Source organism: Lycium barbarum, chromosome 4 (genome assembly GCF_019175385.1).
Source record: "Lycium barbarum isolate Lr01 chromosome 4, ASM1917538v2, whole genome shotgun sequence".
Lineage (NCBI taxonomy): Eukaryota > Viridiplantae > Streptophyta > Magnoliopsida > Solanales > Solanaceae > Lycium > Lycium barbarum.
Window position 1 is genome coordinate 98,938,819 of NC_083340.1, and position 21,000 is coordinate 98,959,818.

Sequence of the window (21,000 nt, forward strand, 5' to 3'; positions counted from 1 at the left end):
TAAATCATGGGTTGGATAATTCCGCTCGTGTTTCCGTAATTGCCTTGAAGCATAGGCAATCATCTTATCATGTTGCATCAATACACAGCCTAGCCCAACACCTGAGGCATCGCAATAAACAACATATCCTTCCAATCCCTCTGGAAGTGTCAAGACTGGGGCGGAAGTCAATCTACTTTTCAACTCTTGGAAGTTACGCTCACAAGCATCTGTCCACTGAAACCTTGCCGATTTCGGGGTCAACTTTGTGAGTGGTGCAGAAATAGAAGAAAAACCTTCAACAAATCTCCTGTAATAACCTGCTAAGCCCAGAAAGCTACGAACCTCCGTAGGAGTTGTGGGCCTTGGCCAAGTCTTCACGGCCTCAATCTTTTGACTATCCACTCGAATACCATCGGTTGCCACAATATGCCCCAGAAATGCCACTGAGTTCAACCAAAACTCGCATTTGGAAAAATTTGCAAACAACTCTCGAGTTCGAAGGACTCCGAGGACAGTACGCAAATGGTTCGCATGTTCTGCCTCGGATCTAGAATATACCAAGATGTCATCGATAAATACGATCACAAATAAATCCAGAAAAGGCCTGAACACATTATTCATCAGACCCATAAATGCCGCCGGCGCATTAGTTAGCCCAAACGACATCACCCGGAACTCAAAATGACCATATCTCGTTCTAAAGGCTGTCTTAGGGATATCTTTCTCCCTAACTCTAACTTGATGATACCCAGACCTCAAATCAATCTTTGAAAATCATTTGGCACCTTGCAATTGATCAAATAAGTAATCAATCCTCGGAAGAGGATACTTGTTCTTAATTGTCACCTTATTCAATTGTCGGTAATCAATGCACATTCTCAAGGAGCCATCTTTCTTTCGGACAAACAATACGGGTGCTCCCCACGAGGATGAACTAGGCCTAATAAAGCCTTTCTCAAGCAAGTCCTTCAATTTCTCCTTCAACTCTTTCAAATTTGCGGGAGCCATTCTATAAGGAGGAATAGATATGGGCTTGGTGCCCGGCAAAACATCAATTGCGAAATCAATCTCCTGCTCGGGAGGAAGGCCTGGAAGCATTTCCGGGAACACATCCGGAAATTCGTTTACTACAGGAACTGTCTGAAGAGTCGGCTATTCAGCTTCTACATCTTGAACCCGAACTAGATGATAGATACATCCTTTCATGATCATTTTCCTTGCCTTTAGATAGGAAATAAACCTACCCTTTGGTGACGCCGTATTCCCTTTCCATTCTAAGACTAGTTCTCCCGGAAATTTGAAACGAACCATCTTCATTCTACAATCAACATTGGCATAGCAAGAGGCCAACTAATCCATGCCCATAATGATATCAAAGTCTACCATCTTTAGCTCATGCAAGTCAACTGTAGTACGGCGGTCACAAATCAAAACTATATAATTTCTATATACTCGGCTAGATATTACCGATTCACCAACGGATGTAGACACCTCAAAAGGTTTGATCGACTCTGGTTCGACCCTAAATCGACTTGCAATATATAGAGTAACATATGACAATGTGGATCCCAGATCAATCAAAGCGTATACATCATGAGAGCATACCGATAATATATCTGTGACCACGTTAGGAGAAGACTCGAGATCTTGGCATCCAGCCAAAGCATAAACACGGTGCTGAGGACCGCTAGAACTGGGAACTCTCCCTCTGCCTCTACAATGGCCGACTGGCCCATGTGAACTTGGCCCCATGGGGCGCATGGAAGATGAAGATCCGGCTACTGACCCTGAAGGCTGGGTCCTACCTCTACCATGACTCAAAGGGCAATTACGGATAATATGGCCCGGTCGACCACATGAATAACAACCCTCTGAACCTAATCGGCATTGACCCTAATGCAACTTCCCACACTGGGAACATCGTAGTACGGGTGTCCTTGCCTGACCCGAATCGCCTCTGAACTGAGACCCTGAAAAACTCTGACTCGGCCCGGAACGAGTAGATCTATCAAACCTCTGGCCTGAAAACCGGGGAGGTGCACTGGTCATAGAATAGCCTATATGCCTGGAAAACTGCTGCCTGTGCCCGCCTCTGAACTCGCTCATCGGACCCGAAAATATGGCCCTCTTGCCCTGTACCGTATCATGCTCGCGCTCGCTTCTTTGCTGTTGCAGAATTTCTTCTAAGTTCTGAGCATGAGCCTGAATGCGTGCAATATCCATATTGTCCTGAAGGGACGCAGTCAAACATCTATCCATCAAATGTGGCCCTAGGCCTTTTACAAATTGGTGCACCCGGTCACCCATATTCGCTACCATGGCTGAAGCATACCTAGCCAAAGAATTGAAGCGGAGGCTATACTCTAGAGTACTCATGCTACCTTGCCACAAATTTAAGAATTTATCGGCCCTAGCTCGCCGAACTTCTGGAGGCATATAGTGTCGGAGGAAAGCATCAACAAACTCTTGCCATACCGAGGGAGGTGCATTGGCTCCCCGTGAAGCCATCCAAACCATATACCATTGGATCGAGATATCTCTCAATCTATACGACGCTAACTCCATCGACTCGGTGTCCGAAGCATGTATCAATCGTAGCATCCTCAACATACCATCGATAAAATTCTGAGGGTCCTCCTCCGGCTTTGACCCAAAGAATTCCGGAGGGTTCAAAGTAATGAAGTCACGGGCCCTTGCACTAACAGCCCTATCACCCTGCCCTGTACTTTGCCGCTGAGTCTGAGCAAAAACCAACTGGGTAAGCAAATGTATGGCCTCCTACACATCTTGGCCTGAAGCATCTGGTGGAGGAGCCGAAGGTGCTGGAGTTGGGGCTGAGGCTCCCTCACGCTCCTCTAATATAGGTACTGAACGGGAGGATTGAGATTGAGCCGCACTCTGGGACTCACTTTCCTCTACTACCAGTGGCGGTGCTCTTTCAGCCCGCTTTCCTGCCACCGTCTTGCCCTTTTGGGCTGCCGTAGCCTTTCTCTTTACAGGCATTTCTGAAATAGACAATACACGATTAAAGAACAAGAATTTCTCATATCATAGCTCTACCGCATGATTCTTATGAAGAAAGAAGGTTAATCATTCCTAAGATGTCCGCAACTTCTTGTTTATAAGTGTGGCGCGCAACACACCCATAATCAAGACTCTATTAGACACGGCTCGTAGACACACCCTAGGACTGAACTGCTCTGATACCACTTTTGTCACGACCCGTCTAGAGGGCCGTGACGAGCGCCCGGTGCTAGCCCACCCGGGCGCCCCTTGGCTTACACTTATACTTACATCTAAGTGAGCCACATAATTTAACATACTTCTATTCATTCATCATGCTAATCCCATTGGACAACAATGCCTTTATATCATAATTGGCATCTATGCCACATCAATGTACACGAGCCGACAAGGCTAACAAAATGATATACAAAATATAGGCCAACAAGGCCAGACATATCTAACCTTATTCACGTGACTACGAGCCTCTAAGGAGAGTATAACACATCACATAAGCGGGATAGGACCCCGCTATGCCCATAATTATGTACACAAAAGAATAAGTACCCAAAAGCTATGGCTCCGAATGAAATGAAGCTCTGCTAGGTGGTCTCTGAGATTACCACTATGGATTGAGCCTGTCTCCCTGTGCACCTGCGAGCATGACGCAGCGTCCACAAACAAAAGGACGTCAGTACGAAGAATGTACTGAGTATGTAAAACATGATCAATATCAATGTAGAAGCATAATGAACATCATAATACATAGCGCAAGATGGGAGATGGTAATATTATCGCCATGGGCACTTACTTGCCTTTCATAGAAACTTTCCATTCTAATGTGTGTTTGTGCTCATACCTCAATATCCGTATCCATATTCGTATCTGTTCTTTATTAGTACTCGTATTCTTATACATACCCTTATTCACATTCATATTGTATACATATTCATATCATATACATAGAATTTACATAACATACCTGACCCCGAAGGTTCGGTGTTTCACGTACCCGACCATAGCTAGGCTCGGTGGTCATACATACATGGCCAACCAAGGCTCAGTGTTAAGCATACCTGGCCCTACTAAGGCTCAGTGTTACACATACCTGGCCCTACCAAGGCTCAGTGTTATCCGTACCCAACTGCAGTGGTGTGCGCGCGTTACGTAAGCATACATGCATATACATCTATACACATACTACCCGGCCATATAGGCTCGGGGTTCATAGTAGCCATACATGGGCACACATACATACAGCTCATAAGCATCTTTACTACTTTCATCACTATCATCATCGTCATCGTTATCGTCATCGCCATTACCATTATAGTCGTAATCAATATCATTATCACTATTATCATCATTCATCACACTTATCTTTATAGGCTTATTCGTCATACGAGGAACTTAGTACAATCGTAGCACATCAAGAATCGTGAGCTTAATAGCTCGGAAGATCGAATCATTTATGAGACATCATAGACTTATGGAAGATTTAGATGTTTGGCCAAAGAACTATGCCTTATGAAAGAAGGGTTAGCCATACATACCTTTGGGGACTCGGTATGGATCCCGTATATCCGATGTCGCGCAAGTTCTAAGGGTTTTTAGAGAACCACAGGCATGGCTAACAACAGGAGATTAAGACAACCCCAAATTACCACGCTTGGCCTTGGATTTATTGGGACCTCATTAGAGTGGACAAAGAGAGTATAGACTTAAGTAAATATGGGCACAAAATTGTCTACTAATAGCTAACATTAGCAGCATGGAAACATTCCTCATAATCAAACTCACAAAGCAGAAGGGAAAGGAAATAGACAATTAGTAAAGCAAAAAGAAATGATAGCACGCAGAAGACCAATGTCACTAGATGGTGTGAGAGACTACTCTTGAGAACTGGTCCTGAAGAAAGGCAGGGGCTAAGCCACTAGAGAAATAAGTAGGTCTAGGACAAATACAAGGCAGGGGATGAGGGGCCAGGGGGGAGGGGGGGAGGACATCAAACACACTAAACCCAGTAGCCAAATAGGATCACCATGTGATAAAAAAAACTTGCTCATTAAATGTGAAACAGAAGGTCTTTAGGAAGAAAATCAGTGTCACTATGTCACAAGAGCAGTAAGACAGTGCTGAGAACAGGCTAATGACTTGTAATAGCCTGGTCTTAACTCAACGTTTATACAGGGGAAGGGACAAAATTAAATGCAATCATGGAATAACATGCACAAACAATGGACAGGTTGGAATATAACACTTAAACAGATTCAATCAAGGGAGACAAGCACCAGGAGCCTCTAGACCCTGAAGACCCAAAGGGTTTTTAAGCCAGTTAGGGAGTGAAAAGGATCACACAACAAACAGCCTGAATAGTTCAATACCCCCCCCCCCCCCCACCCAGGTTATTTTCGGCTTTCCCTTAAAGCATAACCAAACCATTCTCCCCACCTGAAGCCTCTGTGAGTCCAAAGATCATGAGGGGGAGATCAAAAAATGGAGATAAGAGTTTTCGGCCCCTGAAAGGGAAACAGGACAGGGTGGGGTCATCACCTCCCTATCTCCTTTCCTGAGTCTCCTTTCAGCAAAAAGGATCCTGGGCTCCACTGGTCATTACCTCCAGCTCATGCCCAGGCTCACCTTTTCCTCTCCTAAAACCCTTTCAGCCATTTTAAGTATACTCACCCTGATCATCCAGTGACGACACCAGGGACTTTAGAAAGGCTTGCACATGCATTCAATCCTATCATCTCTTTATCCTTGAACAAACTCATTTGGTTCATGTCTACAGGCTCCTGGTAACTAAGGTCGGTGGTAAATGCTAAAAGGGGGGAAAGGGTAAAAGTTCTCAGAAGGCCACGTTAATCAGTGTCAAGCTAGCTAATCCAGATGGACTAGGTTTAGGTTTTTAGAAAGCTGTTGATACCAAATTCAAAAACATAAGCACTGAGCCCAATCATTTTAAATTATAATGTGGGTAAAATCACACTTGTCAGCCCTTAACACTCCCTAATTGAACCAAAAGCGAGCATATTCGGGGGGGAGGGGGGAGACTTTTGTTTCTAATGACAACAGGATTCAGCAGATAAGACACCCTCTTTTATTTATCAAGATTAAATTGCATAGATGGGATAGCATTCAATATCAGGCAAGGCATAGAGACTATAGGATGATTTTAGGAGACAAAAGGAAAGCAAACAAAGGTCAGACAAGGAAAGGGGGCACTCCCAGTTTTGAAGAAAGGTAAGTCCAAGTAACACAAGGAGAAGCCTTAAACTGAAAACAAGCAAATTTGGAGGCAAGAGCCCAATTCAAACACATAGCCTTATTCCAAAAGAGAAGAAAAAAAAAACTGTCACACCCTTTTGCTAAGGTCAAATGGCTTTCCAGCCTAAAGGGTACACTGGGACACCTCAATGATAGCTTCACCGAATTCCAAAAAAGATCAACCCTCTGAAAATCTCAACCTAGATGAATAGTCTATTACAACAGTGAGGCCAAACAAATGTAAAACAGAAGGGGACACTAAACCTCATAGCACAATCTAAGCTGGGGATTAAACCACAGAGCAACCAGACTTAACTGTTTTACAGAAAAGGGGAGAGCTTACAACCTATGCTAGGCCCATGGCACTAAGAGTCTATTAATCTTATCCACCAGTTTATCTAAAAGGAATTCTTACAGTAAAACAGTCTAATAGTTTTAAGGTCAATCTATTAATGGGTTTAAAGGATTCGAGCATAACAGGAGGATCTATCAACCCAGGGAGCCTTTTCAAAAAAAAAAAAAGCAACTTGTTTTATAGGTTTACTAACAGGGCCAACATCTTAGAGAAATAAGGAGAAGACTATGTTTTGTAACTTTCTAGCTTAATCACATATCATAACTTAAACACCCTAGTCATATTGTGCATACAAATTAAGTAGAGGGCACAGAAGGGAGGGCAAGGATGGATCATGAAACAGTCTAAGGCACAAGCCAGTTTCCTGAACTCAAAGCAACAACTAATGTGATCACAAGCAAAAAGATATCAATTAAAATGACACATAATCCCCTCCCCCCATTTAATTCTAGGTTGTTCTCATATTCTCAGGGTACTAAGTGATTATATCCCAAGTAGGCAGACTTATCCACTTTCAAGCAAGACTATAGGGGAAGGGAAGCAAGCATGGTCTCACCAGAGCAGTAGGCCAAACCCCCTTACACACCCAACTGGATCCTTTTAGAGAGAATTACCTATCTTAAATGGCCACTGAGCATATAAGCAAAGGTCATCCCATTTTAAAGCTCATTTACAGCTTTTCACTACTTGTTCAGTCAAAGGTAAGCAAGACCAAATGCAAAAACTTATACCAATTCTGCTAGAATTCCTCAATACTGAGCATAAGCTTCAAAGAGAAACAAGCCAGGTTTGATTTTTCTTCCTCAGCTTTTCCTTTTACATTATGTCTAGGTGAGGAAAATTATTATGGAGAATATCCCTTTTTTAAGTAAAATATCCTAGACCATTTCAAAATAGCCTTAACAAGTCATAAAAGAACTTACACACATTAAGCAAGTCTTGAGTGAGTGATTCAGCAGAAGCAGCAATTATTAAGCAGACAGAGGGGAAAAAAGGAACTTGTGAATCATGAAGACACACCCAGCCAAGCCCCGATTATATATTTGCATGAAATGGATTCCCAAAGTTCACTCATCAGGGTAAAAACAAGTTAAGGAGGAAAGCAGGCATAAATCTAATCATATTCAGGCAAAACTCAAAAGAAAATGGGTGCAAGCACATAGAAATGTCATTTTGAGAGAGTGAACAAAGCATAGCACACCTATGCTGGGCATTCCCAGTCTTAATTTTGATCATCTGATACCAAACTAAGCTAAAAACCTTAACAACAACACTGATGACCAGCCCACATGGATTAAGTTTAACACAGGTTAATTTCAAAAGAAAACGGGACTGATCCACAAAATTCCCAGGGATTAATCAACAACTAAGCTATACTAAGACCATGATACCCTGCCCTTAGTTCATTAGTTATTAGAGACAAAGAAACAAGAACTTGGGGGGTGAGGACTAGGAGCGCTTTAAGTTAGAATAATAAAACAAAACCTCAATGAAGTAGAATCAAACAAGGGCACATATACCATAGAAAGAGAATTCATCAGCCTACCTTTTAACTAAATTCAACATAGCTTTCGTACTCATCAATTTAAACAAAAGGAAATACCTAAAGAGATTCGTCTTTTCACAAAATCCCACTTTCTATAAGAAATTAACAAGGGCTAGTCCATAGAGTGCAATGGCCTAGGCATCAAACAATTTCTACTAACAACATCACCATCAAGCATAGATTAAATTGTTGGGATGCAACAGAGACCAGCCAAACAACATTACTAAATAATCAACACCAAATCCCAATTTAGACAAACTAGCTATTTATAACCATAATAAGCTAATAGAGGCTACCATATACAAAACCTAACTAAAACAAATATAAACCAATATTACATAGACTGAAATTGAAACAAAATAACAACAAGAGTAAGTGCTACCTTTGGTGGGCATGGCCTTGACTAAAGATGAATTTGGATGGATTTCTTCCAAAGACTCGAGCCCAAGATGCCAAAGAAGATAAAAACAAACTTTTAGGAAATAGGTTTTGGAGCTAATCGAAGGAACCTCAAACTTAGAAAAAAAACTTCAAAACTTTAAGACTAACATCAAAAACATGATATTTTTCTCAGTTTTTTCTCGACCCTTTTCTTAGTGAATGGGGGTTTCTATTTATAGAAATCCCAATTGTTGAAACTGTCTCCAATTTTTGATGTGGGACTTTGCAAAATTTTCATGTCTCACACACAAACCTTGATATAAATGGCTCAAATCAAAAACTCAATCGACATCAAGGGCTAAAACTCAAATCTGCACATATATAAAAAAAGGAAAGGGGTGGGTATACCTTAGGGCGTGTTTGGCCGATATTTAGGGGGAGAAAGACAAAGAATTGAATGCTTTGCCTCCTTCCCCACACATAATGACACTAGCACAGTGGAGAGCAGGTGGGGGAAGGCAGGGCGACTCTAGGGTTTTACCCTAGCCGCCTCTATTTTCCCTAATTTGCAACCAAGCCCCCCCCCCCCCCCCTTTTAATAAAATGAAATGGACGGGGGGGGGGGGGGATGGAGTATAATACTCCCCCGCTCCTTTTAATCTTAACTGGGCCGGGTCGCATGTCAAATGGACTAGGCCTGGCCTACCCATTTAAGGCCTGGTCCTATGTACATACACACGTGTGTATATACACCGTGTATATTAATATATATGTGGTGTATATACTTACATATATATGGCGGGTAAAAACAAGATAATACATAAAAATAAAAGAACAAATTGTTAGCCCATCAGGACTTAAATAGTTTAAGAAAAATAATTCATAAAACAAAAGCGAAAATCATTTGCAGACATCGGCCTATAAGTTAAGAAAATAAATCGATTGTGCAAGCACGCCCAGAAAAGGGAAAAATGGTCAACCCTTTTAATTACTCCAAGTGCCTTGGATAATAAATAAAATCGCTCATTAATATAATTTCCCTAATTTAGTTAATCGAATGAATAATTATTCAGAAGGGGTTTTCTTTCCCTCCGCGTAATAAAAAGAATAAAATCTCCACCAAATTTGAAATAACTTCAAATATTTCTTTATTAATTCAAAAGGGTGACATGTTGTCCTCAATAATTTATAAGAAATACCTGGACCCCCTCAGGAGTGCGCAACTGATTTTATTTCTTATCCAAGGACTCCGAGCGCTTAAAACAGATCCCGGGAGGTCAAAAATTAGGTGTCAACAACTGCTTCTTCGGTGTTCGGGATGGCGGAACCATCCCTGGGCTACGAAATTTGACTAACCTTAATTTTTGACATACCCGACGCATCTTACCCTTTAAAATTCAACTAATTCAAACATGCGTGGCCGGACCCTGGCTTCTGGGTTTCCTACATATCTCGGGTTACATGAGAATTCAGGACACATGTAGTTCGACTCTACTAAAGATTCATGTGCGTAGCTGAAAGGTCCTGAGATCACTAGTGTCGTGAGTTTTTCTTAGAGACATGCGGGATGGTGACCGATTCTCTGGTCTTGAGTTTGCCCGCATATCCCTAGTCTTAAGGCATCAGACCACATGTAGTTCGACATCACTGGAGAAAGGTGTGTCCCTCATGTGGAGACACCTTCTGACTTTCCAGTGTGTACGCGACCTATCACGTTTTTTTTTAGTAGAAGGAAACATAAGCACGAAAACTTGGCTGACTCTGGGAGTAGGTCCTCCAAATCCTGGCCGGAGAGCTTGACTCTCATGGGCACCATTTTTGGTTGGCCGCGTAAGAAAAGTTCCACGTTTGCTCTGCAATTTGTCCAGACTCGGTTCAGCAAGTTGGCTATCTCTCGAAGAATTGTGTACCCTGCTCTCGAAATCTAAACATATTGTAGATGTCTTCGCGATATTGTTTCTATAGCCGAAGCAAACATGTGAGGGCAGTATGCAATGTAATGAATGAATAGCCCTCGCGGCAGTATGAATGAATGCATGAATGGCCCTCTCGGCAGCATGAATGAATGGCCCTCTCGATAGTATGAATAAATGGTCCTCTCGGCATGGCTCTATAGGTAGCAGAAAAATAAACGTGAAATGGCCTTCTCGACAGCAAAAAATAAACCTATAATGGGCCTCCCAGCATAGCCCTCTCGGCAGCAGAAAATAAACGTGCAATGGCCCTTTCGGCAGTAGGAAAATAAAAGATTGAACTGAATTTAAGTGACTGGAGAGCTGAAAAGAATTGAAGGATATAGATACGGCCCCTGCATCCTGATGATATTTCTTTCATTCATATACGTGGGTTGTGACCCTTGTGGCCGGATGTGCTTCTTTTGTTTGTCTCCGGACCCTTTTCGGTCCAATATGCCTTTTTTATTTGTCTATTTTATGACCTTTTGGTCAGCTGCATCCTTCAGCCTGATGCACCTTCCCTTTATCTTCTGAACCCCCTCCCCCAACCAGGTGTGTTTTCGTACTTCCCTCGTGCGATCCGTCTATGGGTCAGACGTATTTTCTTCGGTCCATCTGCCTTGTGGCGCATATGCTAGTCTAACAATTTTTCCTGTTGGATTTCACTTTCTCGGTTTCGTCATTTCTTTTTAAGACCTGCATCCATAGAAAAATTGTGAGTTTCCTAAATGGCAGATCAGCGTCGTCGTCCTCCTGTCTGACGGCTTCTCTCGAACGTCCTTCTGAACGATCTTGGCCTCGGTATTCCTAGAGATGATTTTGAAGCGTTCTTACACTAGCAAGTGTATACGTTTCCTCTGAAATCCTACGGGGCAAAGCATTTTGTTCTATATACACTAGTTCATTATTTTACACACGTATATATATATATATATATATTCTTTTTTTAAAAAAATATTTTGTCATGACATGTGACTGCGAGCGCGGTCTTCTGAATCCCCCGAAAGGGGTGACTGCTGGTTTCGGGCCTCGATGGTAGGGCCCTAAGACCTGTTCTTTAAAAGTTCCATCTAAGTTCGAGTTTGTCCTGAGCGGCACCTGCTGTCTTTCATCATGCGGGAATTTTTGAGGTCTACTCAAAAATTCTGCCCCAGTGTAAGATTTCACTTTGCTTTCTTCTTGTTAATCATTTCTTGGTAGGAATTTTTGAGATCCTCTAAAACATTTTGCCCCAGTGTGGAGTTGGCACTGGTCAGCCCTCATGGTTTGAGTTCTCCGCTTCCTTTTCCTTTCATTGCCTCTGGGGTTTCCTTAATGGCTTTTGGGTTTTTCTTTTGTGGCGACCGAGCTCGAAAATGCCTACGTATCCTATCGCAGCAAGAATTCAAGTCTAACGTAGTTCGGGAAAAGTAACTGAGTTTTGTTTTTTTTCTAATAAAGCAACCGGGTTCGATATGGACTACCTACGTATCCCAACCTAGGGAAGTCAGGTCATTGCGTAGTTCATTACATAGATGACTTGTTTTTCTCCTATTCCAGTACAAGTACAAGAAAAAAATGCATTTACAAGGAAATAACAATGCAATTACAAGAAAACGGGATCCTAAATGTTGTATCTCTTTAGCGCATCGGCGTTGATAGCCTTGGGCCGCTCCAGCCCGTCCATTTCGGCTAAGACTACGGCTCCTCCCGAGAGTACCTTCCGGACCATGTATGGCCCTTTCCAATTTGGTGCGAACTTACCGTTATATTATTCTTGGTGGGGAAATACTCATTTGAGTATGAGTTGTCTGATCTGGAAGAGTCGGGTGCTAACTAGCTTGTTGAAAGCTCGAGACATCCTTTGTCTGTATAGTTGTCCATTGGCACACTGCCACCATTCTCTTTTCTTCTATCATAGCCAGTTGCTCGTAACGATTCTTAACCCACTCTGCATCTTGCAGCTCGACCTCTTGGATGATCCGGAGCGAGGGGATCTCAACTTCTGCGGGTATGACCTCTTTTGTACCGTAGACAAGAAGATAGGGAGTTTTCTTAGTAGAAGTGCGGATTGTGGTTCGGTATCCCAACAAAGCATAAGGTAGCTGCTCGTGCCAATCTCAATATTTGTCGATCATATTTCTCACGATTCTCTTAATATTATTGTTAGCAGCCTCTACGGCTCCATTCATCTGCGACCGGTAGGCAGTGGAGTTTCTGTGTGTTATCCGGAATCGCTCGCAGATGTTTTTCATCAAATAACTATTCATATTGGCACCGTTGTAAGTGATGATGGATTCCGGCACACCAAAACGGCATATTAGATTGCTTCGGACAAAATCGGCCACGACTTTCTTGGTCACCAACTTGTGGGAAGTGGCTTCCACCCATTTGGTGAAGTAGTCAATGGCGACTAGGATGAAACGGTACCCATTGGAGGCTGGTGGTTTGATGGGTCCTATGACGTCCATCCATGGTGAGCTCATCGCTTGTAACTCGGTAGGAGGAACCTTGATTAAACCTCGGTGTATCTGGCATTGATGGCATCTTTGCAAGAGTCATGCTCCATGGTCATCCAGTATTAACCCATTTTTAGGATTTTCTTTGCGAGGACGAACCCCGTTCATGTGAGGGCCACATGCCCCTGCGTGCACCTCCTTCAGAAGTTTTGCGGCTTCTTCGGCATCCACACACCTGAGTAGACCGAGGTCGGGCGTTCTTTTGTACAACACCTCCCCATTCAAGCAGAAACTATTGGCCAGTCTCCTAACGGTCTTCTTCTGATTTGTTGTACTCTCTGGGGGGTATTCTTCCCTTTCCAAGTACCTCTTTCTATCGGCGTACCATGGTTGGCCTTCTGGCTCGGCCTCAACATGGGAGCAGTGAGCCTGTCTTTCCCTTATTGTGATTTCAAAAGGGTCGATGTGCGTGCTTTCGGGGTGCTGGATCATGAAGACTATCGTAGCCAACACATATGCAAACTCATTTTGGTCTGTCGGGGTGTTCCTGAAATCGATGTTCTTGAATTTCCCACATAGTCTCTGCACCAGATTCACATATGGGAGTTTCTTGTCGCTTTTGGTCGCCCAGCTCCCTTTCACTTAATTGACAAGCAAATCGGAGTCCCCGATTACTAACAGCTCTGGTATATTCATGTCCAATGCCATCTTGAGCTGAGGACACTACTTCGTATTCTGCCATGTTGTTAGTGCACCTGAAGTTGAGCTTTGCGGCCATCAGATAGTGCTCTCCTGTTTCTGATATCAATACCGCCCCGATGCATGATCCCTTGTAATTGGATGCCCGTTAAAGAACAATCTCCATCCCTTGTAAAGTTCTGCCAGCACTTCTTCTATAGCTAGTACTTCTTTATATGGGAAGAAGGTCCGTAAAGGCTCAAGTTCATTGTCGACGGGGCTTTCCGCCAGCAGGTTAGCCATGGCCTGTCCTTTAATCGCCTTTTATGCTATGAATACGATTTCAAATTCACTTAGCAACATCTTCCATTTAGCCAACTTTCCCAAGGGAATCGGTTACCAGAAGATGTATCTCAAAGGGTCCATTCGGGATATAAGGTGGGTGGTGAACATTGATAAGTAGTGTCTTTGCTTCTGAGCGATCCAAGTCAAGGCGCAACAGGTCTTTTCCACGAGCGTGTACCGTGCTTCGCAGGATGTGAACTTCTTGCTCAAAATAGTAGATGGCATGCTCCCTTTTGCCTTCCTCATCATGCTGGGCCAACATACAGTCGAAAGCATTCTCTGATACTGACAGGTAGAGTAAGAGGGGACTCCTTTGCCTGGGCGGCACCAAAACGGGAGGATTGGAGAGATATCTTTTGATTTTGTCGAATGCCTTTTGGCATTCTTCCGTCAAATTTGTTGGAGCATCTTTCTTGAGTAGTTTACGGATCGGCTCCATGATCACGTTGGACTGGGCTATGAACCGCCCAATATAGTTCAACCTTCCTAGGAAACTCATGACCTCTTTCTTGGTCTTCGGCGGTGGCAATTCCTGAATTTCTTTGATTTCCGTAGGATCTAATTCAATGCCCCTACGGCCAACAATGAACCCCAAAATTTTTTCGGCGGGCACCCCAAAGGCGCATTTAGGGGGGTTTAGCTTCAGGTTGAATTTGCGAAGCCTATCAAAGAACTTACGCAAATGTACTGCGTGCTCCGCGCTTTATTTTGACTTTATGATGACATCATCCACGTACATTTTGATCTCGCGATGCATCATATCTTGGAATAAGGTGGTCATAGCCCTCATGTATGTGGCGCCAGCATTTTTGAGGTCGAATGGCATTACCTTTTATTGATAGACTCCCCAAGGGGTGATGAAAGCTGTCTTTTCGGTGTCTTTCTCGCTCATGAGTATTTGGTGGTATCCAGTGATACAATCCATGAATGGCTGCAGCTCATGCTTAGCGCAGTTATCTATCAGGATGTGGATGTTCGGGAGAGGGAAGTTATCCTTTAGACTGGCCCGGTTGAGATCTCGGCAGTCCACACAGATTAAGATATTTCTGTCCTTCTTGGGTACCGGTACTATGTTGGCCACCCAAGTAGGGTAGGACGTGACTTCCACTATTCCTGACTCGATCTGTTTTTTGACTTCGTCCTTTATCTTGATACTCATGTCTGGTTTGAACGTCCGCATTTTCTGTTTGACTAGGGCGAATCCCTCCTTAATGGGAAATATTTGAGCCACTATCTCAGTGCTCAGCCCTAGCATATCCGTGTACGACCAAGCAAAGACATCCACATATTCCTTTAGTAAAGCTATGAGCTTTTCTCTTTGCGGAGTTCCTAAGTGGGCGCTGATTTGCATCTCCCTGACATCTCATCCGTCACCGAGATTGATTACCTCAATTTCGTCCATATTCGGCTTCTCCCTTTCTTCCAACTCTTTCAACTCTTCTACTAACCCTTCTGGCATCATCGTCGATTCGTCGTACTCTTCCTATTATTGCTGGCTACCTTCTTCGCCCTCTTCGTGACATGTTATGACATTTTTCGTTGTTTCATTATTACTACTGAAAGAAAAATGAGGCAAAATAAATTAAGCCTATTATCGGTTGTTATTACTTAGCTAGCGAGAAACGCATTTATTATTAATTGGCAAAAGACGTTGATTTACGAAGCTTTCATTAATTCAAAAGGGAAATTATTACAATTGTGGTCCCGTTCCGGAACAACATCGGACCATTCCCATTTTAAAAAAGAATTGCAAAGGGAAAGCTTTCGTTTAGAAAAGGAAAGGGTTGATTGTTCGGGCCTCGGCCCGGTCGTTGTTTCTTAGCAAAAGATTATATTTTAAGGAAAGTTAATCTCTCTACCAAGAAGCCAAGAGGGGGCTGCACGCCCAATTGTTCAAGTGTCCCTCCATCCCCAAACTACGTATGTTGGGCATCTTCTGACTCTCTTCAACGACCGCGTAGCATCCCTCTTCTTGAAACAACAATTCGAGACTTTCACCGGCTTCCTCTTCATTCGGCATCGGTACCTTATTGGGGAATGACTGGTATAAACCTGGGACAGGATGGGGCAATTCGCTCGTTCTGGGCTATTTCTTGATCGCCCTTGTGAGCTCATCTTCGTCAGGGGCATACCCTAATCCGAAATGGTAGTTTTCTTTTGGGATTGGCACAGGCTCCGTTATCCCTCCGAGGTTCTTCCCTAGGCCTTTTTTTGTTTCGAATCCGTTCCTCAACATGGTGGAGGCGATCATTTTGTAGACCGTTGGCATGGGCTTGCCGATCTCTCCTTTGGCGTGGGCCGCTCCCACGTACTCCACTGTGTGAAAGTTTGAGAGATGAGGACTCCCTTCAATTACGGGAAAAACGTTGTAAGGGGACTTTTGAGTGTCCTTCGCAGCCGTCACTAAGATATCTTCTCCTTGCCAAACGAATTCAATGGCCTGGTGCAGACTTGACGGTACTGCACCGGCGGAGTGGATCCAGGGTCTCCCTAAGAGCATGTTGTAATTGGAGGTGATCGCCATGACTTGGAACTCTGTTGTCAAGGAGGCGTGCTTGATCCTGACGTGCAGGTCAACTTCTCCTAACGAGTCGCTTAGGGCTCCATCGAACGCCCTAATGTTTGTCGTGCTCTGGCGGATCTTTCCCACGTCATAACCAAGCTGTGTCAGAGTGGTAGTAGGGCAGATATTGAGACCTGATTTGTTGTCCACCAGTATCCTTCCTACGGCCTTGTTGCGGCATTTTAGGGTGATATGGAGGGTTTTATTATCGGATGTTCCCTCAACAGGCAACTCTTCTTTAGAGAAAGATCATGTGTTCTCCAATGATATGGGCTACCAGCCCGTCCAAATCCTCACTACTCGTTCATGTCGGTACGTGTGCATCATCCAACACCTTCATGAGGGCACTCCTGTGAGACGGCGAGCTAGCCAACAATGACAGCACCGAGATTTGCGATGGTGTCTTCTTCAAATATTCGACAATGGAATAGTGTTTGGGCTGCATACGTCACCAGAAATCATCGGCCTTTCCTTCGGTTATCGCCCATTTCTGAGCATTTTCCTTCCTTGTGGCATTTTGGACCAATTCTCTAGGAGTGTAGCACCTTCCTGAACGGGTCATGCCTTGGGTCATTGTGGTCTGTACGGTGGTCATCCTTCTTGAGTCCAACACAATCTGTTATGCTATCTGGGCCACCACGGGTCCTAGGACCAAGGTTCTGAACACGGCCTTAGGAAACCTTGGACTGGGGACTAAGACTTTGAACTGGGGACACTCTTGGAGTGTGAGGGAAGCCACCGTCAGTTCTAGAGGCGGGGTGACCCCGGGGGATAACGTTCCGCAAGCTTCCCAGTCTTCATCCCTGTCTATCTTGTGGATCCCGCCATTGCCATGATTTGGCAATAGCTTCGTGTTCACATTAGGGGCTGCAGTTTCAAGGACGATTTCCTTTTTATCAATCAGATCCTAGATTTTGTGCTTTAGATTTATGCAATCCTCAGTTCTGTGCCCGACCCCTCTTGAGTAGTAGGCACAAGTTTGATCGGCCCTGTAGAACTGGCTCCCGGGTTGTACTAACTTTGGCTTAGCCTTCTGAATCAACCTTGCGGTCAGTAGCCTTTTTAACAATTTAGCCCTTGGCTCGAGGAGTGTCGTGAATTTCCTCACCGACCTCTTCTCGAAAGCTAGACGTGGCACATTTTATGTGGGAGGTGGTGGTTGATTTTTGCAGTTCTAGGCTTGGTAGGCTTGAGGGAGTCTATTTTGCGGTGGCCGACAGTTTTGTCGAGTTGGTGTGCTTGTTGCGGTGGTGGTTGGAAAGCCGGGGCGAATATATAGACGTCAGGCGGAGCTGTTATACCAGTACGGCAGTTGTAAACGTCGGTTGTGTGTAAAACACGGGCGCTAGGATGTACGGAGGGGTATGGTAATTCAGGAGTGGCGAAGCTTGGTGGGAAGGTGAGGGTCCTTTTGTGTTTTGGTCGAAAATGTGGGATATGCTTGCCACGTCCTCTTTCTTTTTGTGGAATATCCCTGTGGTAGCCTGTCCAGACGCTCTGTTAAAGATGTTGACGATCTTTCCAGACTTGAGGCCGTCTTCTATGGCTTCTCCAATTTTTACTAATTCGGAGAACGACCTTCTAGCCATTGACAGCATCCTAACGTAAAAATCTGGCTCTTGTAATCGGATGAATACGGATTCGAGCTCTTCCTTTCTTATTGGTGGCTGCACTCGGGCTGCTTCGGCCTTCCACCGGCTAGCAAATTCTCAATAATTTTCCATCAATTTTTCTTGACCTTCTCAAGGTAGTAGTGGTCTGGCACGGTCTCGATGTTGAATCGAAACGAAGCCACTGGCGCATGTCTTGTGTGGCAAACCATTGCGCGGCCTTACCGGTCAGGCTACGACTGAACAATCTCATAATTAGGGGTTCACTCTTTTTTACTCTGACCAATTGATCGCAGTATGAGCAGAGGTATGCTTTAGGGTTCCCCGTCCCGTTGAATGCTTCAAACTTTGGGATTTTGAATCCTTCTGGCAGGTCTAGATCCGGGTGCATACAACGGTCGTCATATCTCAGGTCTGTCGCCTTCCTGGTAGACCTTGTGGATTTTTCTAGTAGCTCCATGTCTTCCTCTAGCTTATCCTGTTCAGCTCTCCAAATCCTTTCCATCTCTTTGTAGTTATCTAGCTCCTTGTGTCCTGGGGAGGACTCATTTGGCATGTCGGGAGTTAAGGCTTTCTAGTCATTTGAAACATGTAAGAGCCATTTGTGAAGTGAATCATTGTCCCGAAAAATCATCATAATTTATAATTATTTTTTTTCCCATGGGGATTACAGAAAGTGATGACAAAAGCCATCATGGGGGCTGAAAACAAAAGAAAAGAAAAATCAGCAATCACGGAGGTCCTCCGGCGGCGGATGTCGAGGCTTGGTTCATCCTGGCCTTCTTGACCCTCCGAAGGGTAGTCTGGATATGAAGGCGCGCCTGATAGAGCTCCATTCTAGCAATTACCGGGTCTGTTTCTTCTAAGATTCTGGCCAGATGTTCATCCGTGCCTTCCAAGCACTCTTTCATGTGTTCCTCTTCCTGGGCTTCCTGAGGAGGTGCAGGCTCTGTCGCCGGTGTAAGGCCAAATGTCCCTATAGCCATGCACGATACCCGGGGTCGCATCGTTTCAAACCTATCAGGGGCTACAGTCTCTGGGCCCCAACTTACTCGGCCATTCCATTCTCTAAAGATTACCCCAGCGTGCCTGATTTTCTACTCGGTGTGTTCGATGATAAGTTGCTCGAGGTTTCCCACCTGAGGGATCACTTGTCTCCTGCCAAACTATCTCAGAGCCCTGGACGGATAGTAAGGGCGGATTCCTCGAATCCCGACTAGCGGTACGAATGGGAAATTCTTTCCTCAGACCACCACAGTCTCGGATATGAAGTTGGGGAACATCCAATGGATTCGATCTTCAGTCAAGTCGGTGAAAAACTCCGCCCAGTAATTTTTGGATGCATAGCCGAGATTTGGGCTGTAATTTACGAAACGGTCTATCGGGTTCTGATTACTCCAACCCTGAACCTCTTTGGCCATGTTAAGGTGTTTGATAATCCACCACTGGAGCAGCATATTGAACCCTTGAAAATATCAAAAGCGATTGCAGCTTTTGTTAAGAGCTCAGAAGACATCGGCCAGTATGACGGGTGCCAAGTCAGAATACCTCGTTTTTTGGTCTTTGGTTATCCCGTGGAAGATTGCATAGGCCAGGTATTACACCTCAGACATTTCGTGTTGTTGTGCCGTGAATAGACTAATGCAAGCTTAAGGTGAACATGAAGTCCATATGAACTTAAGGAGGGTATTTGGTAGCTTAAAGGTGTATACTACAAGATTTTTGAAGTATTACGAATCGGAAAAATTAAGTTCGTTGAAACAAGTGAAACATAAGTTGTGTTGTGAGGGTTTAGCGATTATCGAGGTACCTATTATTTAGTAATGTCTTGAGGAGAATCTATAGGGCTCCTTAGATGGTTAATGAAGTGTTACACAAGTGCCAAGAAGGTTCCATAAGGATTTGAGATGGAACGAATTGACGAGAATAATTTCAAAAAAGTTGAGTTATACGACCACTTATACGGTCCATATAACTTTATACGGTCCCTATAAGGGTCCGTATAACCTTTACAGAGAAGGACAATCCCTGGGGATATTATACGGTCACTTATACGGACCATATAAAATTATACGGATCGTATAAGTGTCTGTATAACTCAATCAGGTCACTTTTTCCAGATTTTTCTCTTTTTATATATATATGACCCATGATCATTTAATTCATTTCCCAAATTCTCCGCAACTCTTGAAATCTCTAGAGCATTCCCCACACCATATCCACACAAATCCAAGAGAAATCAAGGATTAATTACCAAGAATCAAGAGAATCAAGTGAAGGAAGGCTCACTAGGGTTTGTAGAAGTCAAGATTTCCTTTGGTATTGAAGTTAGGGTTTCTCTAAAGTGAAGTATACCCATCCAAAGTTCATCCTTACATTATTAAAGGTGAGTTTTACATCTATTTCATGATATTAAGATTATTTGGTTATTGAATCACTTGAGTGAATGAAGGAAGAAGAGTATGAAGCTCAAACATGGATTGAATGATATTCTTGAATAGTAACTTGAATTGAGTCATAATTCTTAGTATGCTATGAGTATAATTTTGTTGTGGATGATACTAATGACGTTGAAGAAGTGTTATATGTAGGTGAATATGGTGTTGTGTCGTAGTTATGATTATGAATGACTTTGAAAAGGTGTTTTGAGGATTGAACAATGTTTAACTTGAAAAACTGTATTTATTATGGTATTATGGGTGTTGCTATTGATATTTGAGAGTTGTTTATTAGAGAAAAGGACATAAATGGTCCCTTCATTATGAGAGTAGGTTCAAAATAGTCCCTTAACTATGCACTTAACGGTTTTGGTCCTTTAAGTTTGCCACAAGTTAACAAAAATGGTCCCTCAACTATGAGGGTTGGTTAAAAATAGTC